The sequence below is a fragment of the Pan paniscus genome, chromosome 2 (genome assembly GCF_029289425.2).
Source record: "Pan paniscus chromosome 2, NHGRI_mPanPan1-v2.0_pri, whole genome shotgun sequence".
Lineage (NCBI taxonomy): Eukaryota > Metazoa > Chordata > Mammalia > Primates > Hominidae > Pan > Pan paniscus.
The window spans coordinates 138418356-138431764 of NC_085926.1; the positions used below are offsets into that span (position 1 = coordinate 138418356).

At 40.9% G+C, this 13409-nt stretch overlaps 1 protein-coding gene and 1 long non-coding RNA gene across 2 annotated transcripts in view; one reads left to right on the top strand and one right to left on the bottom strand.

The window, feature by feature from the left end:
• Positions 1–13409, top strand: part of CLSTN2 (calsyntenin 2) — a 640674-nt gene that overhangs the window by 569787 nt on the left and 57478 nt on the right. The window lies entirely within an intron of this gene.
• Positions 510–3450, bottom strand: LOC130541362 (uncharacterized). The gene is made up of 2 exons (XR_008955406.1): positions 1545–3450; positions 510–1057 (listed from the first exon to the last, which is right to left on the bottom strand). It is a non-coding gene; the product is annotated as an uncharacterized LOC130541362 (long non-coding RNA).

Genomic DNA, 13409 nt, shown 5'->3' on the forward strand with positions numbered 1-13409 from the left:
CTGTTGACAAGCCTTCTCTTGAGGCCCCTGTGAAATGCAAATTGGCCCTTCTGCAGAAATCATTCTACAAGGGGAGCAGGTGGTCCAGATGTGGCTGGAATGGGTTTGTCTTTTCTAGAGCAATGATGTGATGTTCATGGCATGACCCCACTGATGGCCTTTAATTTCATTCAGTGGCTCTGAATTCCACCAGAACAAGATTGGTCTGGGAAGCCCCTGTGGTGAAAGGTCTGTACTGGGGCTCCATTATAAATGCACACTGTTCTTCTCTGCCACTCCCCCACAGAGCAATCAGATACACACACAGGCAGCCATGTGGTTGAAGGAGAGTCCCGTTACCATAGAGCTGCTGGTTTACAGAGCCAGTAGCTGAGGCAGTCCCCAGTGAGCTCTGAGATGTGGGACATGCTTTCTCGCCAGCACGTGCTGTTTTTTTGTATGTGGAAACACTTACCCAATTCCATTCAAGACCAGTTCAGTTCACTTCTCCAAAGGAGCAACATTTATTATTGAATTATTTAGGGAAGGTTTATTTACCATCACTGAGATATGAGATATGTCAACTAAATTATAATTATGTTTCTCTTAAGACATCCACTGAGATTACTCTGTTATTTTTTTAAACTTGCAAGGAGGATTCCACCTGTGTTCTCCTAGAGACAGGCTGTGTTTACAGATGGCCAGCCTCGATATTCTGAGTGGCAGAATGAAAAATTAATTTTCTTCAACTACATTACTGAGTAGTTAACTGCATCTCAGCAACCTATTTGTTTAATACACTGGAGTCCTCTTCAAAGAGCCTATGATTTATTCTCACCTTTGCCAAGAACTTCTTTCGAACACACACTCCTGAGGACAGGAAACAGGATTTCTGGGCTCCATCCCTGCCACTAACAAGCTGTTTTATCTTGAGCGAGTCACTGGCACTCTCTGAGCCACAGAAAAACTGGCCTCATAATCTGGGAGATCCTCCCACCTACTCTTCTGCAGCTGCCCACAAATGCCGGAATCCGTGGTGAGAAGAGTTATGTGTAATCACTCTCTGCTATTTATCTGCCTAGGAAAGAATGAAAGGAGAAATTAAGCATGGAAAGAAACATTTTGCATGAAAGTATTCTCTCTCTCATTCCTCCCATTAATCTTTGCTTCCCCTGGCAAGTCCTTAAGAAGCAGGGAAAGCCATGTCAGGAGATGCCTCCCTCCTTCTGCCCATTCTTCTCTTTGCCTGAGTCCTCTGGGATCATTTCTTTTTCTCCTTTACACAGCATGAATATTCCCCTGCCTCTCTTTCTTCACACTCCCCTCCTTATGATGCTGCCCTGGACCCCCAGGGTCCTTCAAGCCCTCCCCTCACCTTCTCTTTGGGATGGTAATTTAGCACTCGGTACCCAGGATTTGATCCCGTTGTGGCTAAAAGGCTCTGTGCCCAGTAACATAGTAAGAGCCTGGGAGGACAGGTGGGGCTCTGCAGAACATGACCACCATTCATCGATCCACTCCCCCTCCACGCTCTCATTTGTGACCAACATTTGCTGTGCACCTACCTCATACCTGGAGATGTGGAAGTGGATGTGGTTCTTATCCTTGTGGATCAAAGAGTCAAGAGCTGGGCTATAACCCATAGGAGAGCCATTAGTCACCTGTGACTGTCAAGCACTTGAAATGTGGCTAGTCCAAATTGAGGTGTGCTGCTAGGGTAAAATCATGATGGATTGGAAAGAGTACAAAAACAGAATGTAAAATGTAAGAATGTTTAATATTAATTACATGTTGAAATGATAAATGGCTATACTGGACTAAAGTACAGTATTAAATTCACCTGTTTCTTTTTACTTTTCTAATATGGCTACTGGAAAATGTAAAATTACATGTGTGTCTTGAGTATGTGAGGGACCAGGATGGACAGAGAATGGTACAGGCTGGTGCAGTCACACTGGTCCAGATGGGGTGATGAGGAACATCGGGGGTTGAGCCTCTTCCTGGACTGGGCAGAGGGAGGGAAGAGGGCTCATGCCAAGAACCATGTAAGTATTATAACTGAGGGCCATGAGTTAAGGAAGGAATGTCAGGAGTAACACCTACTCCTTTTAGCACTTACGAGGTAAGCCAGTGTTCTAAGTGTTTTACATGTATTAACTCAATCATCACAACCCCTCAAGGTAGTTACTATTGTTATCATTTCTGTTTGAGGCACAGACAGGAAATGTAACTAACTCTCCTGAGATCACGCAGTCAGGACGTGATCGAATCAGAATTTGAACCTGAGGGGTCGGGTTCCACAGCCTCAACATGGAACTGTGCTATGTATAGCCTTCCTCCAAGGTTGGAATGGGCATCCCCATGGTTTGGGGTGAGGTAGACCCACCGGTGTGCTGACAGGAGCAGGGGTAGGAGAAGGCACCTGCCCTCTACCCCTATATCACAAACCCACCCCTCGCTTCTGTGCCACAGGGTGCTGCCTTTGCTTGTTCTGTCTGCCTTGAATGCTGTGACATTCGTCCTCGTCCTTTCCTTCACCATCACTTTCTGATCTCCAAAACTAGGTAAAATTCCTCTATTATGGGCTTGTATGACACCTTGTACCTCTACTCATAGGATGTCTTATAGACATAATGTTACATTTATTTACGTGAGTGTTTAATTTTCTGTCTGTCACCTAAGGGAAAGAGCTATGTCTATTTTTACTTTCTATATTCAGCACCTAACATAATGTGTGACCTCATACCAATAAATACCTATTTAATAAATAATCGATTCTTCCTGCAAGATAGACTTTCTACCCATCTTATAGATGAAGAAACACTCAGCAAGTTTAAGAAACTTGCCCCAAGTTCCAATCCCAAGTAAGTGGATAGAGCTGAAATTTCCCCTGAGCCAACTCACTTCAAAGCCACTACCTTTCAGTGGAAATCCAAATAGGTGCTGCTATCCCCAGAATGTGCATGGAAGCCACAGGCTGGTGAGGAGACCTGTGCAACATGCATTGGCCCCTCCCTAGCTAGAGTCTTATGGGGACTCACTCATATCTGATGACTTGTACCCTCCTTCCTTCTCCCCATGGGGCCCTCATCTTCTAACCAAAACCCTCTGTGTCTGCCAGGGACTTCTCAACTCTTTTTCTTGGACAGACGGCACTGCTGAGTTTGCTAGAATTCCAAGGATTTGGCACAGACATGGCCTTATCCCCAGGAACGCCCTCCCAGTTTCCAAGCTGGACCCTCATATTCTCCTTTTCTACAGGAATCATTTCCAGGGTCGCTAGCTCTTAATGCAATCATTTGTTCATTCATTCAGTCAGTCAGTTGATCTGCCAATACATACTAATTGTTGAATGGCTATCATATCCCTTATACTTACCTTGAGAAGCTCAGAGGCTTTTGCAGGAGGTGTTAGAACCCATAGGATGGGACCTCACCCCCATCCTAAAATGACTCTCTTTGAAGACAATTCCTATTTGGAGGCAAGCGATCTGCTTAGTCTTTGTGCAGTTTATTGTGTTCAGAGAGGGAACACATGAGGAGAAATATCCCTTTCCTAATTGCCAAATTTAAGACAGGTGCTTCCTGGCCTGCTCAAATATTAAACTCACTCTGTACATGGGCACTTACAACTGACAACAGGCAGGCTGTGCCTCTGCAGCTCTGAATCTGTGCCCAGGGCCCTGACAGACAGCAGCTGGTTCAGGAAATTCATGAGGAAAATATCCCTAGATGAATTCTGTGGCATGTCCTGGAAGCAAAAACCTGGGAAGAGGAGGAAAGCCTGGCGGGCTTAAGAGAGGGTTTTGCTTTTTTGCCCCCCTTTTTTTTTTGAGTGGGGGCTCACAGGTAAGAGTCCTCATGCTCAAAATAAGAAGCAGGAAGAAATATGTCAGCAGAGGGAGGGAAGCTTTGAAATGGGGGTAGGAAGAATGGTGGGGCAAGAGGGAGACTGTCATTTGCTGAAAAGTGGGAAGGGGCTGGCTACAGTCTGTTTTGTTCACTGTCACATCCCCAATGCCTGGGAAGTACCTGGAACATATGTGTGAATGAATTGAGTGAATTTCACAGCATGTGTCATCTAGGATTTTTTTGGTCCCTGAGATAGCCATAGGTACATAGCAGGAGGACAAATATGGTCCAAAAATTTGGTAAATGGTCTACTCTGTTCCCCACCTTAGCATATTATAGTCTCTGAGACAGAGGTTCTCAAACTTAACCACACCAAAACCACCTGGAGGGCTTATTGAAACACAAATGGCCAAGCCCTACTCCTGGAGTTTCTGATTCCATGGGTCTGAGGTGAGGCTGGAGAGTGAATTTATAGCAAGTTCCCAGCTGATACTGATGCTGTGGTTCAGAGACCACACTTTGAGAACCACTGTTCTGAGGCATCCTGCTGAAAGAAGCCTGATGGACTGTTAAATGAGGCTTTTCCAAAGCATTTTTTACTCTGGGCCCCTTTGTTCATGGTATATCTGGCAAGACAATCAGCACCTCAGTGGGGAAAGGAAGTCTGAAAGGGTCTGAGGTGAACATTTCCCCGAGTAATAGTGAATGGAGGGCCTCATCTCCTCCTGGCATGTCCCATTCCTCCAGGCTCCTGCAGGAGACAGCACAGGGAATGCACAACCCCCACTTCGTTGAGACTGGATTTTCTGCCCTAACCTCTGGCTCTCACATCAACACCGTCAGCTCTACCTCTGTGGGGCTTTGTGGAATTTGCAAATCAGCCCCAGGCTGGGTAAGGGGAGAAGCTTTGAATTAGATAAGAGACTAATTGAAGTGGACTTTTTAATATAGATGCTCCTCAACTTATAATGCGGTTGTTTTCCAATAAGCCCATCGTAAGTTGAAAATACCATAAATTAAAAATGTATTTAATACACTTAAGCTACTGAACATCAAAGCTTAGCCTAGTCTACCTTCCATGTGCTCAGAACACTTACATTAGCCTATAATTGGGCAAATCATCTAACACAAAGCTTCCATTTTATAATAAAGTGTTAAGTATCTCATGTAATTTATTGAAAACTATATTGAAAGTCAAAACCAATGGTTATATTAGTACTCAAAGTACAGTCTCTACTGAATACGTATTGTTTTTGCTCCATTGTAAAGTTGAACAATTATAAGTCAGGGATCATCTGTACATGAAAACAGTGACTTGAGACACTAACAGATCTGCCAAGGTGTCATCTAGGTGCGGAAAGGGAGATCTGATTGACACTGCTTAAGAGCAGTGGTGAGAAAGAAAGAAAAAAACCCCTGCTGATTATGTATGCAAAAGTCGCAGCATGGTGCTAGAGTGCTAGGCACATCATCAGCGCATAATAAAGGTGTGCTTACTCTCCCCGGGGATGAGATTAAATCCTGGGTGCAAAGCAAGTCTTGATTTACATGCTCTAAGCACAAATTACAAGGATGGTTTTTCAGGATTGTTTTGGGGATTTGCCCAAATGTTGCTCAACCAAATTTCAAATGAGGGTGGTCTCTTTGACACAGGCTACCTTTCAGATTTCCTGCTCCCCTGCACTCCAGCACCCTGAGTCAGCAGTCACTTTTTGACAGGAGGCCCAGCAGGTGCTTTCTGAGCTGTCATGATTACCTTCCAGTGAAAACACACTACACTTCTTGCTGCCAGTTTGGAAGTGCAGGCAACCTCCTGGGAAGATCTTGAATAGATTTGCAAATGAGAGTAACATCTTTGCCCTGGCATAAAGTTGATCTGGGTGCTAACCAAAGTCTCTTTTTTTTCCTTCAACTTTTATTTTAAACTCAGGGGTACATGTGTAGGATGTGCAAGTTTGCTACACAGGTAAATGTGTGCCATGGTGGTTTGCTGCACAGATCATCCCATTACCTAGGTATTAAGCTCAGTGTCCGTTAGCTATTCTTTCTGATGCTCTCCCTCCCCTTACTCTACCCCGTTCGACAGGCCCCACTGTGTGCTGTTCCCCCCACCATGTGTGTCTATGTGTTCTCATCATTCAGCTCCCACTTATAAGTGAGAACATGTGGTGTTTGGTTTTTTGTTCCTGTGTTAGTTTCCTAAGGATAATTAATGGCTTCCAACTCCATCCATGTCGCTGCAAAGGACATGATCTCACTCCTTTTATGGCTACATAGTATTCCATGGTGTATATGTAGCACATTTTCTTTATCCAGTCTATCATTGATGGGCATTTAGATTGATTTCATGTCTTTGCTATTGTGAATAGTGCTACAGTGAACGTACACGTGCTTGTATCTTTATAATAAAATGATTAATATTCGTTTGGGTACATATGCAGTAATGAAATTGCTGGGTCAAATGGTATTTCTGCCTCTAGATCTTTGAGGAATCACCACACTGTCTTCCACAATGGTTGAACTAATTTACGCTCCCACCAACAGTGTAAAAGCATTCTTTTACTCTGCAACTGTGCCAGTATCTGCTGTTTCTGGACTTTTTTTTTTTTTTGAGACAGAGCCTCACTCTGTCACCCAGCGTGGAGTGCAGTGGTGCAATCTCAGCTCACTGCAAGCTCTGCCTCCCGGGTTCACGCAATTCTCCTGCCTCAGCCTCCTGTGTAGCTGGGACTACAGATGCCAGCCACCACACCTGGCTAATTTTTTTTTTTTTTTTTTTTTTTTGTATTTTTAGTAGAGACGGGGTTTCACGATGTTAGCCAGAATGGTCTCAATCTCCTGACCTCGTGATCCGCCTGCCTCTGGACTTTTTAATATTAGCCATTCTGACTGGTGTGAGGTGGTATCTCATTGTGGTTTTGATTTGCATTTCTCTAATGATCAATGATGTTGAGCTTTTTTTTCATATGTTTGTTGGCCACAAGTATGTCTTCTTTTGTGAAGTGTCTGTTCATGTCCTTTGCCCATTTTTTAATGTGATTTTTTTTTTCTTGTACGTTTGCTTAAGTTCCTTGTAGGCTCTGGATATTACACCTTTGTCAGATGGCTAGAATACAAAAATGTTCTCCCATTCTGTAGGTTTTCTGTTCACTATGATGATAGTTTCTTTTGCTGTGCAGCTCTTCAGTTTAATTAGATCTCATTTGTCAATTTTTGCTTTTGTTTCAAAATTTTGCATTTGGTGTTTTCGTCATGAAGTCTTTGCCCATGCCTATGTCCTGAATGGTATTGCCTGGGTTTTCTTCTAGGGTTTTTATAGTTTTGAGTTTTGTATTTAAGTCTTTAATTCATGTTGAGTTAATTTTTGCATCTATAGTTTTCTGCATATGGCTAGCCAGTTCTCCCAGCACGATTTATTAAATAGGGAATGCTTTCCCCATTGCTTGTTTTTGTCAGGTTTGTCAAAGATCAGATGGTTGTAGGTGTGTGGTCTTATTTCTGACTTTTCTATTCTGTTCCATTGGTCTATGTGTGTTTTGGTTACCAGCATCATTCTGTTTTGATTACTATAGTCTTGTAGTGTAGTTTGAAGTCAGATAGTGTGATGCCTCCAGCTTTATTCTTTTTCTTAGGATTGCCTTGGCTATTTGGGCTCTTTTTGCTTCCATATAAATTTTAAAATAGTTTTTCTAATCTCGTGAAGAATGTCAATGGTAGTTTCATGGGAATAGCATTGAGTCTATAAATTACTTTGAGCAGTATGCCCATTTTTAAGATATTGATTCTTCCTATTCATGATCATAGAATGTCTTTCCATTTGTTTGTGTCATCTCTAAATTCCTTGAGTAGTGGTTTGTAATTCTCCTTGAAGAGGTCCTTCAGTTCCCTTGTTAGCTGTATTCCCAGGTATTTTATTCTTATTGTGGCAGTTGTAAATGGGAGTTCATTCGTGATTTGGTTCTCTGCTTGCTTGTTGTTGGTGTATAGGAATGCTAGTGATTTTTGCACATTGATTTTGTATCCTCAGACTTTGCTGAAGTTGCTTATCAGCTTAAGATGCTTTTCAACTAAGATGATGGGATTTTCTAGATATAGGGTCATGTCATCTGCAAGCAAAGATAACTTGACTTCCTCTCTATTTAAATACTTTTATTTCTTTCTCTTGCTTGATTTCCTGGGCCAAACTTCCAATACAATGTTGAATAGGAGTGGTGAGAGAGGGCATCCTTGTCTTGTGCCAGTTTTCAAGGGGAATGCGTCCAGCTTTTACCCATTCAGTATGATATTGGCTGTGTGTTTGTCACAGATGGCTCTTAGTATTTTTAGGTATGTCCCTTCAATACCTAGTTTATTGAGAGTTTTTAACATGAAGCGATGTTAAATTTTATCAAAGGCCTTTTCTGCATCTATTGAGATAATCATGTGGTTTTTGTCTTTGGTTCTGTTTATGTGATGAATCACATTTATTAATTTGCATAGGTTGAACCAAACTTGCATCCTGGAGATGAAGCCAAGTTTATCATGGTGGATAAGCTTTTAGATGTGCTGCTGTATTCAGTCTGCCAGTATTTCGTTGATAATTTTTGCATCAATGTTCATCAAGGATACTGACCTGAAGCTTTCTTTTTTTTCTTTCTTTTTTTTTTTTTTTTTTTGTGTGTGTGTGTGTCTCTGCCAGATTTTGATATCAGGATGAAGCCAGCCTCATAAAATGAGTTAGGTATTTTCAATTGTTTGGAATAGTTTCTTCTTTTCAATTGTTTGGAATAGTTTCAGTAGGAATGGTACCAGCTCTTCTTTTCAGTAGGAATGGTACCAGCTCTTCTTTGTACCTCTGGTAGAATTTAGATGTAAATCTGTCTGGGCCTGGGCTTTTTTTGGTTGGTAGGCTATTTATTACTGCCTTAATTTCAAAACTTGTTATTGGTCTATTCAGGGATTCAATTTCTTCCTGGTTCAGTCTTGGGATCTAGTGTATGTGCATACTGGAAATTTATAGTATTCTCTGATGGTTGTTTGCATTTCTGTGGGGTCAGTGATGATATTCCACTTATCATTTCTGATTGTGTCTATTTGATTCTTCTCTCTTTTTTTCTTATTAGTCAAGATAGCAGTCTATTTTATTAATTTTTTCAAAAGGCAGCTCCTGGATTCATTTATTTTTTTGAAGGGTTTTTCATGTCACTATCTCCTTCAGTTTCACTCTGATCTTGGTTCTTTCTTATTTTGAATTTTGTATAGTTTTCTATATTTTTTTCAATAGGTTTTTGGAGAACAGGTGGCGTTTGGCTACATGAATAAGTTCTTTAGTGGTGATTTTTGTGATTTTGGTGCACACATCATCCAAGCAGTATACACTGTGCCCAATATGTACTCTTTTATCCCTCACACCCCAAAGTCCATTGTGTCATTCTTATGCCTTTGCATCCTCATAGCTTAGCTCCCACTCATGAGTGAGAACATATGATGTTTGATTTTCCATTCCTGAGTTACTTCACTTAGAATTATGGTCTCCAATTCCACCCAAGTTGCTGTGAATGCCATTATTTTGTTCCTTTTTATAGCTGAGAGGTATTCATACATATACATATACTACATATACATATACTACAATTTCTTTATCCACTTGTTGATTGATGGGCATTTGGTCTGGTTCCATATTTTTGCCATTGCAAATTGTGCTGCCATTAACATGCGTGTCAAGTATAAGTATCTTTTTCATATAATGACTTCTTTTCCTCTGGGTAGATTCCCAGGAGTGGGATTGCTGGAACAAATGGTAGTTCTACTTTTAGTTCTTTGAGGGATCTCTACACTGTTTTCCATAGTGGTTGTACTAGTTAATATTCCCACCAGCAGTATAAAAGTGTTCTCTTTTCACCACATCCATGCCACCATGCCAACATCTATTTATTTTTATTTTCTTAGTGTTGCCATTCTTGCAGAAGTAAGGTGGAATTGCATGGTGGTTTAGATATTAGGGTGACACTAGCTTCACAGAATGATTTAGGGAGGACTCTCTCTTTCTCTATCTTTTGGAATAGTTTCAGGATGATTAGTATTAATTCTTCTTTGAAAGTCTGATAAAATTCAGCTATGAATCTATTTGGTCCTGGACTTTTTTTGTTGGCTATTATTTTTATGACCATTTCAATCTTGCTGCTTGTTATTGGTCTGTTCAGAGTTTCTGTTTCTTCCTGGTTTAATCTAGGAGTGTTGTATACTTTCAGGAATTTATTCCTCTCCTCTAGGTTTCCTAGTTTATGCACATAAAGGTGTTCAGTAGCCTTGAATGATCTTTTGTATTTCTGTGGTATTGGTTGTAATACCTTCTGTTTCATTTCTAATGGAGCTTCTCTCTTCTTTTCTTGGTTAATCTTACTAATTGTCTATCAGTTTTATTTTTTCCCCAAAGAACCAGCTTTTGGTTTAGTCTTTTTATTGTTTTTCTGTTTTGTTTGTTTCAGTTTCATTTAGTCAGCTCTGATCTTTGTTATTTCTTTTCTTCTGCTGTGTCTGGGCTTGGTTTGTTCTTGTTTCCCTAGTTCCTTGAGGTGTGGCCTTAGATTGTCCATTTGTGCTCTTTCAGACTTATTGATGTAGGCATTTAATGCTATGAAGTTTCCTTTAGCACTGCCTTTGCTGTATCCAAGAGGTTTCGATGGGTTGTATCACTATTATAATTCAATTCAAAATTTTTTTTAATTTTCATCTTGATATCGTTGTTTACCCAACAAGCATTCAGGAGCAGGTTATTTAATTTCTATGTATTAGAATGGTTTTGAGGGTTCCTTTTGGAGTTGATTTCCAATTTCACTGTGGTCTGAGAGAGTGTTTGATATAATTTCAATTTTTTTTAAATGTATTGAGACTTGTTTTGTGGCCTATCATATGGTCTATCTTGGAGAATGTTCCATGTGCTGATGAGTAGAATGTTCTGTAAATATCTGTTAAGTCCATTCATTCTAAGTTAAAGTAAGTTGTTTCTTTGTTGACTTTCTGCCTTGAGGACATGTCTACTGCTGTCAGTAGAATATTAAAGCCCCCACTATTATTGTATTGCTGTCTATCTAATTTCTTAGCTCTAGTAGTAATTGTTCTATAAATTTTGAAGCTGCAGTGTTAGGTGCATATATATTTATGATAGTGATATTTTCCTATTGGACAAGTACTTTTATCATTATGTAATGTTCCTCTGTCTTTTTTTAACTCTGTTGCTTTAAAGTTTGTTTTTTCTGACATAAGAATAGCTACTCCTGCTCTGTTTGTGACCATTTGCATGGAATATATTTTTCCACCCCTTTACCTTAAGTTATGCTAAGTCCTTATGTGTTATGTGAGTTCCTTAAAGACAGCAGCTACTTGGTTGGTGAATTTTTATCCATTCTGCCATTCTGTATTTTTTGAGTGGAGCATTTAGGCCATTTACTTTCAATGTCAGTATTGATATGTGAGATACTATTCTATTCATTCTGCTATTTGTTGCCTGAATACCTTGCTTTTTTTCATAGTTTTTTTGTTTTATAGATTCTGTGAGATTTATGCTTTAAGGATGTTCTATTTTGGTTTATTTGGAGGATATGTTTCAAGATTTAGAGGTGCTTTTAGCAGTTCATATAGTGCTGGATTGGTAGTAGTGAATTCTTTTGGCATTTTTTTGTTGTTGTTGTCTGAAAAAGACTGTATCTTTCCTTCATTTATGAAGCTTAGTTTTGCTGGATACAATATTCTTGGCTCATAATTATTTTGTTTAAGAAGGCTACAGATAGGGCCCCAATCCCTTCCAGCTTGTAGGGTTTCTGGTGAGAAATCTGCTGTTAATTTGACAGGTTACCTGATGCTTTTGCTTCGCAGCTCTTAAGATTCTTTTCTTTGTCTTGACTTTAGATAACTTGATGACTATGTGCCTAGGCAATGATCTTTTTGTGATAAATTTCCAAGGTGTTCTTTGAGCTTTTTGTATTTGGATGTCTAGATCTCTAGCAAAGCCATGGAAGTTTCCCTCAATTATTCCTTCAAATACGTTTTCCAAACTTTTAGATTTCTTTTCCTCCTCAAGAACATCAACTAATCTTAGGTTTTGTCATTTAACATAACTTCTTGAAGACTTAGCTCATTTTTTTAAAAATTCTTTCTTCTTTGAATTTGTTGCAGTGAGTTAATTCAAAAGCCTTGTCTTCAATCCCTGAAGTTCTTTCTTCTACTTGTTCCATTCTACTGTTGAGACTTTCCGGTGTATTTTGCATTTCTCTAAGTGTGTCCCTCCTCTCCAAAAGTTGCGATTGTTTTTCACTTATGCTATCTATTTTACTGAAGATTTTTCCCTTCATATGTTGTATTCATTAAATTGGACTTCACTTTTCTCTGGTGCCCCTTGATTAGCTTAATAATTGCCTTCTGAATTATTTTTTCTGGTAATTCAGATATTTCTTCTTGGTTTGGGTCCATTGGTGGTGAGCTGGTGTGATACTTTGGGGGTGTTAAAGAACCTTGTTTTGTTATGTTACCAGAATTGTTTTTCTGGTTTCTTCTCATTTGGATAGACTATGTCAGAGGGAGGATTTGGGACTCAAGGGCTGCTGTTCAGATTTTTTTGTCCCAAGGGGTACTTCCTTGATGTGGAACTTTCCCCCTTCCCCTAGGGATGTGGCTTCTTGAGAACCAAACTGCAGTGATTATTATTTTTCTCCTGGATCTAGCCACCCAGCAGAACTACTGGGCTCCAGGCTGGTACTGGGGAGTGTCTACAAAGAGTCCTGTGATGTGAACCGTCTTCAGTTCTCTCGGCCATGGACACCAGTATCTGCCGTGGTGGAGGTGGAGGGGAATCAGGTGGACTCTGTTAGGATCTTTGGTTGTGGTTTTGTTTATTGTACTGATTTTGTGTTGGTTGACTTCTAGCCCAGAGGTGGTGCTTTCAAGACAGCATCAGCTGTGGTGGTAATATAGGGAGGATCAGGTGGTGGGTGAGGCCATAGAGCTCCCAAGGGATTATTTCCTTTGTCTTTGGCTACCAGGGCAGGTAGAGAAAGACCATCAGGTGGTGGCAGGGTTAGGTGTGTCTGAGCGCAGACTCTCCATGCATGCGGCTTGCTGTGGCTGCTTTGGGGGATGGGGTTGTTCTCAGGGGAATTATGACTGTCTCTCCTGTGTCACGCAGGTCACCAGAGAAGTAGGGAAAAGCCAGCACTTACAGTCCTCACCCAGCTTCCATGTAGCCCAAAAGGCCAGTCTCACTTCCACCATACTTATCCAACAGCACCGAGTTTATTTCCAGGCAGTGGGTGAGCTGGGCTGAGAACTAGCCCCAGGCTACCAGCCTGCCAGCTGAGAAAGCAAGCAGGGCTTTCAGGATTTATGCCTTCCTACCTGTAGCAACTTCTGTGCTGTGTCTGCACTCCTGATTCACTCTCACCTCCAGGAAACTTTGCATTCAGGTGAAATTGTTACAAAGTTCAGCTGGAAATTTCCTTCTTCCTGTGGTCTATTCCCATTTCCTCTGGCAGCCCTCCCCAAGAACCCCTGTGAGACAAAGTCAGAAATGGCTTCCCTGGGATCTTAGAGAGCCCCCAGGGCTCT